This window comes from Balaenoptera physalus, assembly GCF_965194825.1.
Source record: "Balaenoptera physalus genome assembly, chromosome: 4".
Lineage (NCBI taxonomy): Eukaryota > Metazoa > Chordata > Mammalia > Artiodactyla > Balaenopteridae > Balaenoptera > Balaenoptera physalus.
The window spans coordinates 666303-681180 of NC_138891.1; the positions used below are offsets into that span (position 1 = coordinate 666303).

The following is a 14878-nucleotide window of genomic DNA, read 5'->3' on the forward strand; positions in this document are numbered from 1 at the left end:
GTTATGTGGGCCACACAGGAATGAGTAAGTAAGTAAGTAGAGGGGGTATGGACCACACACATGGGATAAGGATACAGCTAACTCCCTGACACCCCTGAAAAGCTAGGAATTGGAAACCAGGATGTCTGCCCAGGTGCAAAAGAATTCTTCTTCCTGAGGTTCCCAAAAAAGAAACCATTCCTCTGGGATGTTGTCACACCTGATTTCAATGCCACATCTTTTATTCTCTAACACTGCAATAATCCAACTAAAGCAGTATCCTCACCTTCAGAAGATCACCCTTCTGGGATGATCTGAGGTTCAGGGCTCTCCCTGAGGACTGGGGCATCTGTGCATATTTTCCCCTCCTTACATAAAAACAATATGCGTTTCTAATGAATTCTCTAGAAAGTGAATGCTTCCCCTGAGATAACTGAGGACGCTGGGATTCAGATCAGTCAACCCAACACAGATGGCGGATTGAGGAGGTGGGTAGGAGGGGAAGGGGGGGAAGGACAGCATCTCTCAGTGCAGGCTCTCCGGGGCCATCTCTGCCACCCCAAGGCCCTTCATCAGCCAAGCCTCCTTTCCATCCCCCTCATCCTCTGCCTCTTCCTCCTTCACCCCAACCCCACTCATCACTGCCCGAGGGCCTCTGTCCTGGTTTAGCACAGCATCAGGGATGGAAATCTTGTTCCAGGTGACATAAAAGGCACCAAATTTCCACCATCCACCTGTAACTCTTAGCTACCGCCCACCCCCCAAACACACACACACAATGTGACTCTGAGAAACAGACTTTCCCAATTCTCCTCTCTGTTTACTGACTTTTTGTTGGTTCAGCTCCAGGGAAAGAACATCTTACTATTGTAGCTACAGAGAAAAGACATGGGATGCTCTTAGAAATCAAAATTCCGTCCTACAAGAATGCCTAGGGGCATATGGAATCCCTAAACTGCTAGAGAAAGTCCCCTTTGTTAAAGGGACTCAGCGAGTGAGAAAAGGACAAAGAATTATTTTCCCCTTTCTGAGCCTCAAGTATGTCCACTAGAAAGATGTGATTTTGCCTCAAATTGACATCGGCCTAAAGTTTAACTCAATGGTCAGAAGTCCCAAAGAAATAACAGCAAATCATCTCATTGGATGCAAAAGGATTTTTCCCTCTGAGGTCCAACATTTTCTTATTTTCACAAATAATTGGGTTTGCGGCAGGACAGAGCCACTCAACTTGACAGAAGGACTTGGCTAAAATGGTTGAGAATCCATTAAATTTTACTTAGAATCATCTAAAGGGTTGCATGGTTAGTTAATTTTTTTATTGGAAGGCTTATCAATAGTATACTGCAATGTTTGGCAAAAGACACACATCTGTGGTGGTTTATCCACTACATGAAAGCGGCTTTTTCTGGTTATGCAGATGGAGGCATTTATGAGAAATTAGCAAAATGGTCTACTTTTTAAATAAACAAGCGTTTCCCTAATTAAATTTTCATGAATTAATTTTAAGATGCTGAAAAACAGCCACAGTGAACCTAATCTATACATGCATAAACAGAGCTTATTTTGACCATGGGTCAGAAGACAGTGGTTCTAGTACTAGTGGTACCAGAAACACACTGTGTGGCCTTGACCACATCAAGAAGGCCCCTCCCGGCTTCTGGATTGGGAAGGGTGATATCTGAGCCGACTCTAATATTCTGTGATTCGGTCACTAGAAAGGGACTCATTTGCAGAATACTGTGTCTACAGTGTGTGGCCCTAGAGCAGAGCCCTGCTCACATTCGGATCCCCCTTCCATTTCTCCTCACGTTTACAAAGGGAATGTCCTCCAAAAGATTCAGAAAAGAAATCCAGTGCCAGCAGCCAATTCCCTAAATCTGCTTTTGGTGCCAGGATCCCATCCTCTGGAGGTGCGCCCCATGGGGCTCTGAGGGGGTATATGCACCATCGGTCTCCCCAGCGTCACAGCTACAGGGGCCTCCAGGGCAAGGATGGCACTGCCAGCATGGCCTGGGGTTTGAGCAGAAAACGGGGGGCCTCACCCATGCTTCCCTGGGACAAAGGTTCTTTGGTACCAAATGGGGTTCAAAGAAGGGGGCACACCAGTGTTCTCTACCCGCAAGCTTAACCAGTCCCATCACTTACTGGCTGGGTGACAATGAGCAAGGAAATTAATTTCTCCATGGCTTAGTTTCCCCACCAATAAAATGGGAGTAATAACTACCTTCCAGGGTTGTTGTGAGGATTAGTGCCCATGAATGAAATCTTTAGAGCCTGGCACAGAGTAAATGCAAGTGCTGATGGTTATTATTACTACCTGTCTCCCCAGAATAGCTCAGCAACCTGAAAAAAAAAAAACACCTTGGTGTGGATTTTAAGTCTTCCTTCAAGAGTTGCCAAGGGACACGTTCCAATCTGTTTCTACAGGCAAAGCAAGTGGCCCGAGCACAAAACCGGGCGACAAGCACCCAGAAAGAACCAGGTCCTGGGGTGTCCAAAGTTCAGTGGTGCCGAGTGAGGGACTTAATTCTGGGATCCTACCTCGGTTATCCAGGGAATTCGGAGAAGGCCAACGCTCTATCCCCCTCGACGCCTGGCCGGGGAGGGTGTGGAGTTTGCGCTCAGCAGGTGCACCCCAGCCTGCTCCGAGGGCATCCCCTGTCCGCTGCCTGGGACTCTGGAGCTTGCTGTGGGGAGACAGGGAGCTCGCGGCTTCCGGGGGGGCCCCGATGGGAGTGACCGAACTCAGGATTCCTCCGGAGCCCTGGCCAGTCGATATCTCTTCCGGAAGGGTCTGGCCAGGGCGTAGGGCCCAGAAAAGGGGGCTGCGCTGAGCTCTGCTTTCTCCCAGCTCGGGTCCGGAGAGCAGAAGATGTCCGCAGGGCAACCGCAGAGCCGGTGGTGCCCCTCAAAGCCTGCACGTGGGAGAGCTGCACAGGGAAGACCAGAGGGATTTACGGGGCTCCTGACCCACGCAACCTCCAAATTCGCCTCCTATGGAGCCAGGAGGAAGCAACCGGGAATTGGATTCTCAGCCCAAGGCGCCACTTGGAGAGGGGCGTGCACCTCCTCAGAGAGAGAAGGGTTAAAGGAGGCGCTTCCAGGCCTTTGACAGCCCGGGGTGTCCCCCGCCAGCATCAGAGGATCCCAGGGACTGCCCTTGCCTCGCCACAGCAGTCTAGGCCCCCTTCCAGATTGCCGGGGTGCAAAGGAGGAAAGCGCCTCGCCTTTCCGCATCCGCCAAAGCGTCTGCAACAACCAGAGGATCTACCTGGGGGGCTGAGAGGTGGGCAGACGCACCTCTGCCTGGGGCCCCGGGTCTGGGAGCCGGGCCTCCCCTCACCCGATGCCCACACTCCTTAGCCCAGCGCCCTGCGTTTCGCCGCACGCCCTCCAGTGCCGCGCCTCCGAGCCTCCCGGGCGTCTGGGGCTCCCCGGGTCCCTCGCTCCGCCCAGGTGCGAGGTGGGGAGGGGCGGGAGAGGGGGGCGGGGGCTCCCACTGCAGCCTCCGCCCCCTGCGCTGTCCTCCAACCAGTTGGGACCGAGGTCTACTCGCCAGGCGCTGGGACTCTCCCCAACCCAGCAGCCAAGCCTGCCGCCGGAGTACCGGAATCCCCTTCCCACCCTGCGGCCGTGGAAACATCCCTAACTCCCCGGCGCGGGGCAGGGAGGGTGGGCGTGGGGAGTGGAAGGGTGTGGAAGCCGGTGTCGGAGAAAGGAGGGGACACGGGGGTCGTCTTCGAGCAGGGAAAAGCTCCCCTGGTCCCTGATCCGACCACTCAGTCACCGCCCAAGACGCCAACGTACACAGAATCGGGAGGTCTGTTTCTCCCGGGGAGAAAGGTCGCCCCATCCCAGGCACCCAGAAGCCTGCCTTCCCAAGGCCGCCGGGGCCCGGCATTCCAGGGCTCGGGTCTGCCCCTCTGCGTTTCTCAGGTATCAACCCCTCCGCCATCTGTCTGTACGCACCCGCCCCAGGCTCAAATTCCTTTTCCTCCACGTCTGAAGGCGGCCCGGGGCCGGCCCCTCGCCCCCTTTAGCAGAGCCTTTTGGTCCCACCCTCAACCAGATCGTCCCCATCCTCAGCTTCCTCCCCCGCCTCACCAGCACCCTGTCCCTCCCCTAACCACTTACTTCACCCACCCGCAGCTGCACTTGCCTTCCCACGGCGCACAGCCTCGAGCCACTCCAGGGGGTTCATTCCCGAGCTGGAGGTGGCAAATGGAAGAGCGGGCCGACTCCCGCCGCGCCGGACGGAGCCCCAGGGGCGGGGGCAGCCTTCCCCCACGTCCCACCTATACTACCTCTCCATCTCCGCTCCCACTCAACCCCTACAGGCAGGATCAGCCCCGCTGGGTCCCAAACCCTCGCCTCTCTAGCGGGAGCTGCAGGGAGCGAAAAGTCGACTGGCAAGAACGCACGGAGAAAACAGGCAGATGCCTAAGGCGAGGAGAGGTTCGGGGTGAGGTGGGGGGAGGAGTGGGGGAAGGGCGCAAGCGAGAACTGGACACGCAACTTGCACCGCACTGGCTGAGCACCACGCAGGGAGGGGGCACAAAAGTTTGCAGACTGTTGCACTGCAGCCAGCGGCACGCGAGCAAAGAGGGTAGACCACCCACCCCCGCCCCCAACTCCCCAGGAGGGGATCTCTCCAAGGATCTGCGCCAGGGAACCGGGGGCGGGGGGGGGGGAGGGTTGGACAAGACTCAGAAATGGGGTGATAGTTGTCCTCTACCGGTGCCGGGAGGGATGGCCTAGGCTCCCGGGCCGAGGGGACGATGCCGCGCTTTGCGAAAAGCAACAGGCGGCTGCACCTTACCTTGCGCCGGTCCGCGGCCGGGGTGGTTGCTCCATCCTCGCAGCGCAGGGAGCACTGCCAGACCCGTAGCAGCCGCCGTCCCCACCCTCCTGCCAGCGGGGCTGCCGGCCTCGGACCCGGCCGGCCGGGTGGGCTGGTTCTCCCGCGGCGGCTGCGGCGTTGGTGCGCGGGACGCGGGCGGTGCGTGGCTGGGCCGCTGTCCGCCGGCGCCTCCGCCGAGAGAGGGTGCGGCCCCGGGCGGCCGCGCCGGGAGGCACCGCTGGGCTCCCGCCGCTGCGGCGGCCGCTGCAGACCCTGCGCCGGGCCCGGAGCCTCGCCGGAGGAGGAGACAAAGCCGGGAGGGGGCGAAGCGCCGCTCGCCCAGAAACGCTCGGTTCAGTCGCTAGAGGGGAATCGCCTCCAGACCCGGGCCGGGGAGGAGGGAGGAGGGGACTGCAAGAGCTGCAGGGGACGAACGTGACCGCCGGAGCCAGCCTCGGCGGCGCGGGCGCCGCTCTCCCGCCTCGCGGGCGGTGGTCCGGGATGGAGAGAGAGGGCGGGGGCTGGGCGATTGCTGCGGGGGGAGGGAGCTGAGGTGGGAGTGTTCGCTCGGCCCGCCGCCTTCGCCGCCCTCCCTCCCCACCCCACCCCCGCCCCCCCCCCCCCCCAAGGCAGAGCTCCACTCTCAGGGTACTCCGGGCCGATGCTTTCTCCTGCTTTTCTAACTCTGGAGATCGGAGATGAACCGAGCTGGCAGAGGGAGCGTAACGTGCTGATGGGGGGATGGTCCTCTAACGGGGAAAAAGGCGGATGCATGAAATCCTTTGGACAAACCATTGCTTACTGGGTGTTAAGTATTGCACTGGGCGATTTTGCGGTAGGGTGAAAAAAGTGGGATACCCCTGCCCCGAAGACTACAAGATCAGACCCCGCAATCGTCCCCTGCAGCTCCTGAAGCCCAAAGTTTTGGGATTGAGTCCTGGACCCTGAGCCCTACCCCCAACCAGTCCAGTTTCCCAAAGCAGAGGAGGTGTGAGAAATTTCAATTTTTCCTTCCTCTTCCAGGATGACTTTGAACGTGCAGCCGAAATGGAGTCTATATGTCCCCGAAGAAAGTGTGTGTAAGATTAAAGCAAATTATTGGTTTTCATAATGTTATTGTTTCATGATTTCAATTCTTTATCAGATCTACACCAAAAGAAGAAAAAAAAAAAAAAAGGTCCAGAGGACCCGGCCTTGCCACGGTCTACAGATACCACCTTCTTTTCCACCCCTATCCTCATCCCCTCACCAGGTAGAATTAATCTTTCCCTTCTCTTTGCTGTCACAGTTGTATTTGCCGATCATTTGCAGAATTTACATATTTATAGATTTGTTATAGATTTCTATTGCTTCACTGACCTGTATTATTATTATTTTTTTCCACTGCAACATCCAGCAATGTTTTGTATCTAATGGGTAACGTACTCAAGGAAAGCTTAACCAGCGGAAGGTCACTTTCTCTTTCAGCTAAATCCCAGTGGCCCTAAAATTAAAGGGGCTCAGCGATGAAATTTTTCAGAGTTTGGGTGGAAGAGAAGACACAAAAAGTTAAACTCACAGCCCCTATGACCTAGAAATGTAACACTATTTAATTCATTTTTGTTTCTAAACAATCTTCCCACTGACCACCCCACCTCTGTTTGTGGAATTTCCAAAGGCAAAGAAAACCAAGCTGTTGCACAACTGCATATGGCAAGTGGTATATACTCAGCTGCCAAAACCTAGAGCAAACCCATTCCAGGTGGAGAAGGACCAGAAAATCTTTATCATTTTGTGACCTGTGTCAAGTATGTTGGAATCCTGCCAAGATTTCCTCATTTTCCCCATGAGTCTCTCTTATTCTGGATGCATTTTTGAACTGTTAGAGCAGTATTTCATTGCTGACTGTTTGTGCTTTGTGGTTTAGGGATATTTTAAATCATTCTTTGTTTTCTGTCTCCACTTTCTATGAATTATAGGACAGATACCCCAGATCAGGTACGCACTGTGAAAAAGGTCCATAATGTGTAGGAGATTAGAAAAAACGAAAAAAGAAAAAAGACTCCTAAGATATTTTCTATTTCTAAGATGATACTGAGATTGGAAAGGTTGTAGTTTTGTTTATTTGGGTTTTTTTGTTTTGTTTTAAATGAATTCACAGATAAATAAATGGCAGGTGTGTAATTTGGTATAGTTTTTCTGAAGGGAAATTTTACTATTGAAAGCATAAAATGTTTGTATGTCATTGTCCCAATGACTCTATTTCTAGAAATTCATCCTCAGGAAGTAATTAAGGATGTACAACAGGATTTATCTACAACGGTATTTATTGCCATTGTTTATATCGATACTAGTAGAAAATTAAAAACAAACAAAACCAAACTCAAGTGTCTTAACAAGAGAGAAATGGTGAAATATTTTGAAGAACTATAAATGGAGTATTAGTCAGACATTCAACTGTTGTTGTAGTGGATAGGTGAATATTGTCAGGAATGATGGTTATAATACAATTTTAATTGAAAAAATCAGATGCAGGGATGAGAGAATAGTGAAAATTAAAATCTGGAATGGACAGATCTTGGTTTAGAGTCAGACATTTCAACGTGCCAGCTGTGACCGTGACCTCCAATAATTGGGTTGATGTTATTTATCTCATAGTGTTGTGCTTTAAATGAAATAGTATTTATGAAGAACTTAGTGCAGTGCCTAGGGCATAGTAAAATCTCCATATGTTTTTCTTTGGCAATCGTTAAATGTTTAAAAATGAGTTTAAAGTATAATACATTTTTTATTACATCTATATGTATTTGGACTCCCATCTAGAGTAATACGCACTCCAGTATTAAGAGGGATAAACTGTGTTTATCCCTGTTAATACTGGGATTATGGGTTTCTTTGTAAAAATGTATGTAGTAATCAGAAGCAGTGGAATTAGTTTTCTCTTAATTAAAACAAACAATTTCTAACTATTGACACAGGAAATCTCTAGACTAGGATGCTTGCTGCTCCAGTCGATTCATGTAATCAACAAGACTTGCTGACTCTTGGTATCGCCCATGCTATAAAAAGAATAAATGACAGGGCATGGAGTTTGTCACCTTCCATATAAACTTAGATTTGTTTTGTAGCAACTAGGAGTCAAGTCCCAGCTCAGCAAAATATCCTGCTTAATATGAAGAGCTGCCTTATCTTGAGAGCCAATAAAAAAAAGCAGAGGAGAGAGAAGGGATGAGAAGCTATATTCGTAACTTGTGATTAGCGAATCAGAGAAGAAAGCCTGGCACTGAAGGGCCATGAGAGTCTGTGACCTTCACATCTACAATAATGGGCCCTCTGGGTCGGAGGTGGAGCTTTCGTAAAACTTGCCTGTGTATATTATGTTACAGAAATACAGAGGCAAACATCATTTACTGGTGTTTTCAGTTTAACTCGTTTTAGAAATAGGGGTCAATTGTTTTAGAAGCAATATGTTTCAGTAATTTTGCGTGTCAAGGAAATTCCTTGAATTTTGAATCGTCTCCCTTTGAAACTCTCCGCAGAAATGGAAATGCATTTCTCTGAGCCCTTGAGTTGAATTTCTGAAATCTGAATAGTTGGGGTGTCTAAAACCCTGCTGTCCAAGGAATGAACGGGATCAAGGCAAAAAGGTGTTACTGTCATGAGTCTTTTGTGGAAGGTGTTCCCGTTAACCGTTCTTTATAAGGAACCACCCTAGAACTTCTTGGCTTAAAATAACAATCCTTCATTATCCTGAATCTGGAATTTGGACGAGGCTCTCGGGAAGGCAGGCTCATTTCCGCGGGCTCTGGGTCAGCTGAGGGTCACTGAACTCAGAGCTGGAAGTTTCAGTACCTCCCGAATGGCTCACTCTCGTGCCTGGCAGCCTGCACTGCACTCTCGACATCCGGCAGGAGCTGAGGGCCGTGTCCTCACGTTCCTTCCACGTTGACCCCTCTGTGTGCATCTCTCCACAGTTTCTCATAGATTGCTCACTTCGCGGCAGTTTGGTTCACAAAGAGAGCGTAGGCGTCAGAACTTCCACGGGTAATGAACATCTGATATGTTAAGAAACGCCCAGTATACAAACAATCCAGTCTTCACACGATGCTATAAGTTTTCATCCAGAACTCACCAGGCAAACCGATCATTTGAAAGATTTAGGCAAATGGATCCATTTTTCTTCCACGTATTGAGATTATTCCGTTAAGAATGGGAGGACTAGCTAGGAAAGTAAATTGGTGCAGCCACTATGGAAAACAGTATGGAGGTTCCTCAAGAACATTAAAAATAGAACTACCATACGACCCAGAAATCCGACTTCTGGGTATTTATTTGAAGGAAACAAAATCACTGTCTTGAAAAGGTACCTATACCCTCATGTTCATTGCAGCATTATTTGCAATAGCTAAGATATGGAAACAACCTAAGGGTCTAGCAACAGATGAATGGATACAGAAAACGTAGTTTACATATGTATAATGGAATATTATTCAGCTATAAAAAAAGAAGGAAATCCTGCCATTTGTGACAACATGGATGGACCTTGAAAGTATTATGCGAAGTGAAATAACTTAGACAGAGAAAGACAAACGCTGTAGGAGCTCAACTCATATGTGGACTCCAAACAAACAAACCAAAAACAAAAACAGACAAAAAAACCAAACTCATAGATACAGAGAACACATTAGTGGTTACCAGAGGCGGGGGTTTAGGGGTTGGTGGAGGTGGGAGAAATGAGTTTATTGTTTAGTACCAAAATAATAACAATAATTTTACGATTAGCCATTTAAATGAACTCATAATATTTATTTATTTACTTATTTAACGGTGGCTCCACATAGTGAAAGACCAAATTCCTAAACATGGCTTTCACGAGCCTCTGCAATTTAACTTTCTTCCCAGCCCTATTTCATACCCTCATAGCCTCCTGTAGCTTCTCATGTCTCTCCATCCTTTCTGGGCCCTTTGTTTTGATTTGTATTAGAGCTAGAGGTTGACGAGGTCACCTCCCCAACTAGACTGTAAGATCCTTGAGAGCAAGGACTTTATTTCAATCTGTTTACACCCTCACAACCCTCAGCCCAGAGCCACGCATGGTGTGGATGCCTGATATACCGTTAGTGCAAAGATGAATAATTCAGCATCGCTTGCCTTTCCTACTCAATCATTCCATCTCCAGGTTGGCAATACTGCTTGTGAGCTGCTCCACAGGGAAGCTAATTAATTCTCTGAAACTGGAAAATGTTTTTAAGTTCCACAGTACTTTTGAAGCACTCAAGAATATTAATATGTGTGATAAAGACATTATTATCACTTCCCTGACACATAAATGGTGAGTAATCCCTTTTTAATGTGTTTGTTTTGAACATACTACAAAAATTTGCAGGTAGTAATGGATTGTGGGCTCATTTCTACTGATGGACACCTTATGTGGACTGAGTAAGATGTGGCTTCTTCTAGCTCTGTTGTTTGTTCATTTCTCCAGCTTTCAGAGCAGCTATTTGTACATGCTTCCTGCCAGGAAGGTGACCATGATGTAAGAATCAGCCTTCTGGGGATTCTATGTCTTGACAGGTAGTATGGGCACCTATAGAGTTCTAGGAGTGCCCTATTTTTTTTTTTTTTTTTAATTTTCTTGGCATATAGTTGATTTACAATGTTGTGTTAGTTCAGGTGTACAGCAAAGTGATTCAGTTTTACATATACATAAATCCATTCTTTTTCAGATTCGTTTCCCACATAGGTTATTACAGAATACTGAGCAGAGTTCCCTGTGCTATGCAGTAGGTCCTTGTTGGTTATCTGTCTTATATATAGTAGTGTGTGTGTGTTCATCCCAAGCTCCTGATTTATCCCTCCCCGCCACATTTCCCCTTTGGTAACCATAAGTTTGTTTTTGATATCTGTAAGTCTGTTTCTGTTTTGTAAATAGTTCACTTGTATCATTTTTTTAAATTAGATTCCACCTATGAGTGATATGCCCTCTTAGTCCCCCAGCCATAGAATTGCCATGGGAGACGTCGTGTAACTACAAAGCTGAATGACCCAAGAGAATCCCTGTCCCAAGCTGGAATTATCAGAATGTTGGACTAGTAAACTGGGAGCATTCGGTTAGTCTCTCTGGTTGCTTATGAAACAAGATGTGAATTGTAGAAGCCATGGGCAGGAATGCTGTCTGCCATGTGGAGAAAGCCACACTGCTGTGTGACATAAAGCTGCCACACAGGGACAGATATGAGAGGGACAGCAATTGAGTCCCTGGGTCCAGCTGTCTGGAGGTCCAGCCACAGCTTTTTATTCATCGTCTCTTTTCAATAAATGTGTCTCTTGCTTTAACAAATTCAAAGTTTCTGTCACTTGGGACCAAAAGGATTCCAACCAATGCAACATAAAAAATATTTGAGAAAAGCTTCTCAGAATATATTTGATTAAAGGTTGGAGAGAGAACGTTTTGGGGACACTTTGGTATGAAGCTTATGTTTTGAGAAGTTAAAAGCCCAGTGAATAACATAAATTGAACCCTATTTTTCTAGGCAATAAAAATAGGACCTGACATGCAGAAACAGGATCCGAGTGTTTGTGATTTATTAGAATGGTGGCTTCATGAGGCCAGAGGTTTGAATTCTTTGTCATTTTCCCCAGTAATGACAATAGAATTCTGCACATAGTAGGGGTTTGATAAATATCTGTTGAATGAGTTAATGTATTTCTTCCTTGCTCCCAGTGAGAAGTAGGAAAAACTACCACTTATTGAACTCACATTATAAACCAGCCACAGTCCCACGTGTCATCAAGCATCTCATGTAATTTGTTACCAGACTTTGGAGTGGAAGTGGGGGACAGCTTTGCATTGAGGTAACTTGTTCTCAGAGACTAGACTGTTCGCTCAGTTTGCACACAGATGATGTATGTTGGGGTCAAGATTTGTGCCCAGGAGCGTGAGTCTCCAAGATGTGTGCTCTCTCCACCACACCACAATTACGTATTAACATATTTATCTATAGGCAGAAATATCTTCCGGGTAGGGTTGGACTGGAATATTGCTTCATAAATGATTTCAGCCCCAGTTATCAAGGGTGTAGTGAACACAGAATGAGTCCCCATTCTACAGATGAACAAGTGCAGGTCGGAGGTGCTGCCTCTGGTATTCACTAATCAGCGTCTCCTTGGAAAGTCTCGTCGTCAGGATGGAAGCCCTCCTCTTGCTCCCCCTGCCTTTCCGTAAGGAGACGTCATGACACCCCCTGTCCCTGGTAACTGTTGGTCCTCCACCATCGCCCGGTGGCAGCTCCATTCTCAACCCCACATCTTCCAACTGCAGGCACCTGGTCCTCTGCGGGGTAGCCTGGGAGTGCCAGGAGTCTGACTGCCTCTCCCCCAGTGACTGATGGGAGTTGATGGGTAGAGAGTCTACACAACTCCTCTGCTGTTATGACTCGAAGGCACGGTCCACACTGTCTCCCAGAGGCCCTCAGCATCACTGTGCCCCAATTATCCGCAGCGCTAACTTGCTCAAAAGTGAAGCCTTTACTGGCTTCCTTGTTTCCCTTTCCTACACCTCTAATAGAACTTTCCAAATAAATTGAACTCTCACCTTTATCTCAAGGGTCTGCTTCTGGGGTAACCTAAGTCATCTCTCTGGCCCCTACTGATCCCTAAAGGAGAAGGTCAAATTACCAGCTTGACGAATTTGAAGAAAGAAACTGAGCATTATCCATTACATTCCCCCCTTTTGGTGATGGTAAATCCATAGGCCACGCGTGTTTGGACTGCCCTCTGCCATGTGTTTGAGGACTCGCCCTCAAGGAAAGGTCTTTAATTAGCATCTGGATGGATAAGTGAATTTAATTCAAGAGTGATATATTAGGACACCCTCCAGGTCCTTATACATCTAAGATCATGTTCTCCCATCAGCTTTGTTAGCAATACAGTAGACATTTTGATTCTACGTTTGATTCTAGAATAGGTCCACATGATTCATAAAAGCCAAAAGGTGGAATCAACCCAAATATACATCAAGTGACAAATAGACAAAATATGTTATATCCATACAGTGGAATATTATTTGGCCATTAAAAGAAATAAAGTACTTGTACATGCTACAGCATGGATGGGCCTTGAAAACATTATGGTAAGTGAAAGAATCCAGTCACAGAAGACTACATATTATATAATCATATTCATATGAAATGTCCAGGAGAGCTATAGGGACATAAAACAGATTAGTGGTTGCTTAGGGTTTTGGGGTGGAGGAGGGGGAAGGAAAGTGATAGCTAAAATGTATGGGGTTTCTTTTTGAGGTCATGAAAATGTTCTAAAATTGACTCTAGTGGTGGTTACCTATATCTGTTAATGTACTAGAAAAACCATTGAACAGTACACTTTAAACGGGTGAATTATATGGTATGTGAGTTACGTCTCAATAAACCTGTCAAAGTTAGGTCTACCTGGTGATGTTAAATGTTAAGATTAGGGGAAGCTGGTTAAAAGGTCTATGAGAATGCTCTGGACTAAACTTGCAACTCTTCTGTGAATATGAAATGATTGCAGAATAGTTTTTTAAGTGGGTCTAAACTTGAGAAGGTCCAAACTTGGGGAGGTTCAAAACCTTTCTGACTCAGTTTTTCTGCTTATAAGGGACAACATTTTCTAATAATCCTCTCATATGGCGGTTTTAAGAATGAATTGAGATAGTGTATATGACATCAAGAGATAGTGTATATGACATCAATGTATTTGGCAAATAGCCTCTCTCTCTCTAACTAAAATAATAGGGACCTAGGTGCACAGGACAGAATCATCACTGTGTCTCAGGTATCCCATTTGTTCCTAAGATCTCCGTTATCTTCCATGTCCCCCTGTTACTTTTCTGCTATAAGATTTGGCCTGACAAGGTGTGGTCAGAGTTCCAGCAGCGAGGTTAATCATTTTATGACTACAGTTTAATAGACTGCAATGAGCCAGCTCAGTTTGCAACGCCAGAGATTTGGGGGGAAAAAAAGCAGGGTGACCTTAACAATAGATGCCCAAGTGGCCCTCCTTAGCAATTAGTTGTAGCTATTTTTGTTATTAGCTGGATTTTATGAAAATGGGACCCACATGTGAGGCTCTAGTGGCTGATGCAGGCTTTCTTTTCCTCCTGTAGCTCTCATGGAAGCCAGCACAATATTGCTGCTAGTTGGTCTTGAGTCGGTGCTGTATCTAATTATGGGGTTGATTTCCTTCTTTTGTATTAAAGTTTTCTCCACCCACGGGGGGTGTTAGGGATTTGACAGGGAAGCTTTTCCTATCGTCCCTGTTTCTTTGCAAAAAGCCAGGGGTGTAGGGGAAATGCCCTTGTTGGGGTGGAGGCTGAGGTTTCAGTCTTTTCTCTAAACTCAAGGGACAAAGGAAGTCACAGTCAAGTCACTTAATCCCCTAGGCTTCAGTGACTTCCTCTGGAAAACGAGAGGATTGGCCTCTCGTCTTCGGCAGTCATCTGCAAAGTTCCTCTCAGGCCTGACGTTCTCCAAAAAAACAAGTATTTTCCTGAAGTTCACTGACAAGTAGTTGCCAAACACCAGAGGAGTGCTGAAATGTTGTTAGCTAATATCATCTCTCATCTGTTTGCAGCATCTCATTGGGAACTCACCCCTGGGAGCAACTCGGTGTTCCGGTGTCTGCTCTGAGAAAAGACTTAGAGAATACAGGAAGAGGGAATCGTGGAGAGAGTCGGTCCCTCCGACATGGTCAGGGATGGTGCTATTATGATGCTGAAACAGACACACAGAAACCAGCGGCAGGCTGGTCTCAGTACCTGGAAGATGAGCATTACATAAGTGCAATTTTACTTTCTGTGTTAATCTTTGCTGAGGTAATTGCCTTCATTCTATTTTCGGTGTGTTTTTGGCAATGCTGCATGGTCTCCTGACAGTTGTTCAATAAAAATAGAGATCATACCCAAGAGGAAAAGTGCAATACTCACACGTGGCCAGTGTTCTGCTTCTGTGAGCGATGGTATTCAATTCCTTAAGAGTTAAGCGGGGAGAGGCGTTTGCCAGTGAGTTTGACCAGGAATCAAGCCTGAGTTACAGTTGCAGG

At 47.4% G+C, this 14878-nt stretch overlaps 1 protein-coding gene and 1 long non-coding RNA gene across 6 annotated transcripts in view; one reads left to right on the plus strand and one right to left on the minus strand.

Moving 5' to 3' along the window:
* LRRC3B (leucine rich repeat containing 3B) overlaps positions 1-5423 on the minus strand; it is a 98141-nt gene extending 92718 nt beyond the window's left edge. For 2 of the 5 annotated variants that reach the window (XM_082460786.1, XM_082460783.1), the window contains exons 1-2: positions 4799-5423; positions 2521-2909 (exon numbers count right to left, since the gene is read on the minus strand). The gene's annotated coding sequence lies outside the window, so the exon portion shown is untranslated. Of the gene's footprint in view, positions 1-2520; positions 3388-4798 lie in introns of those variants that run through there. The other 3 variants (XM_082460785.1, XM_082460787.1, XM_082460784.1) reach the window with 2 other exon arrangements.
* Positions 3532-5930, plus strand: LOC309660317. The gene is made up of 2 exons (XR_014263336.1): positions 3532-3915; positions 5843-5930. It is a non-coding gene; the product is annotated as an uncharacterized lncRNA (long non-coding RNA).
* Positions 5931-14878: the final 8948 nt, after the last annotated feature.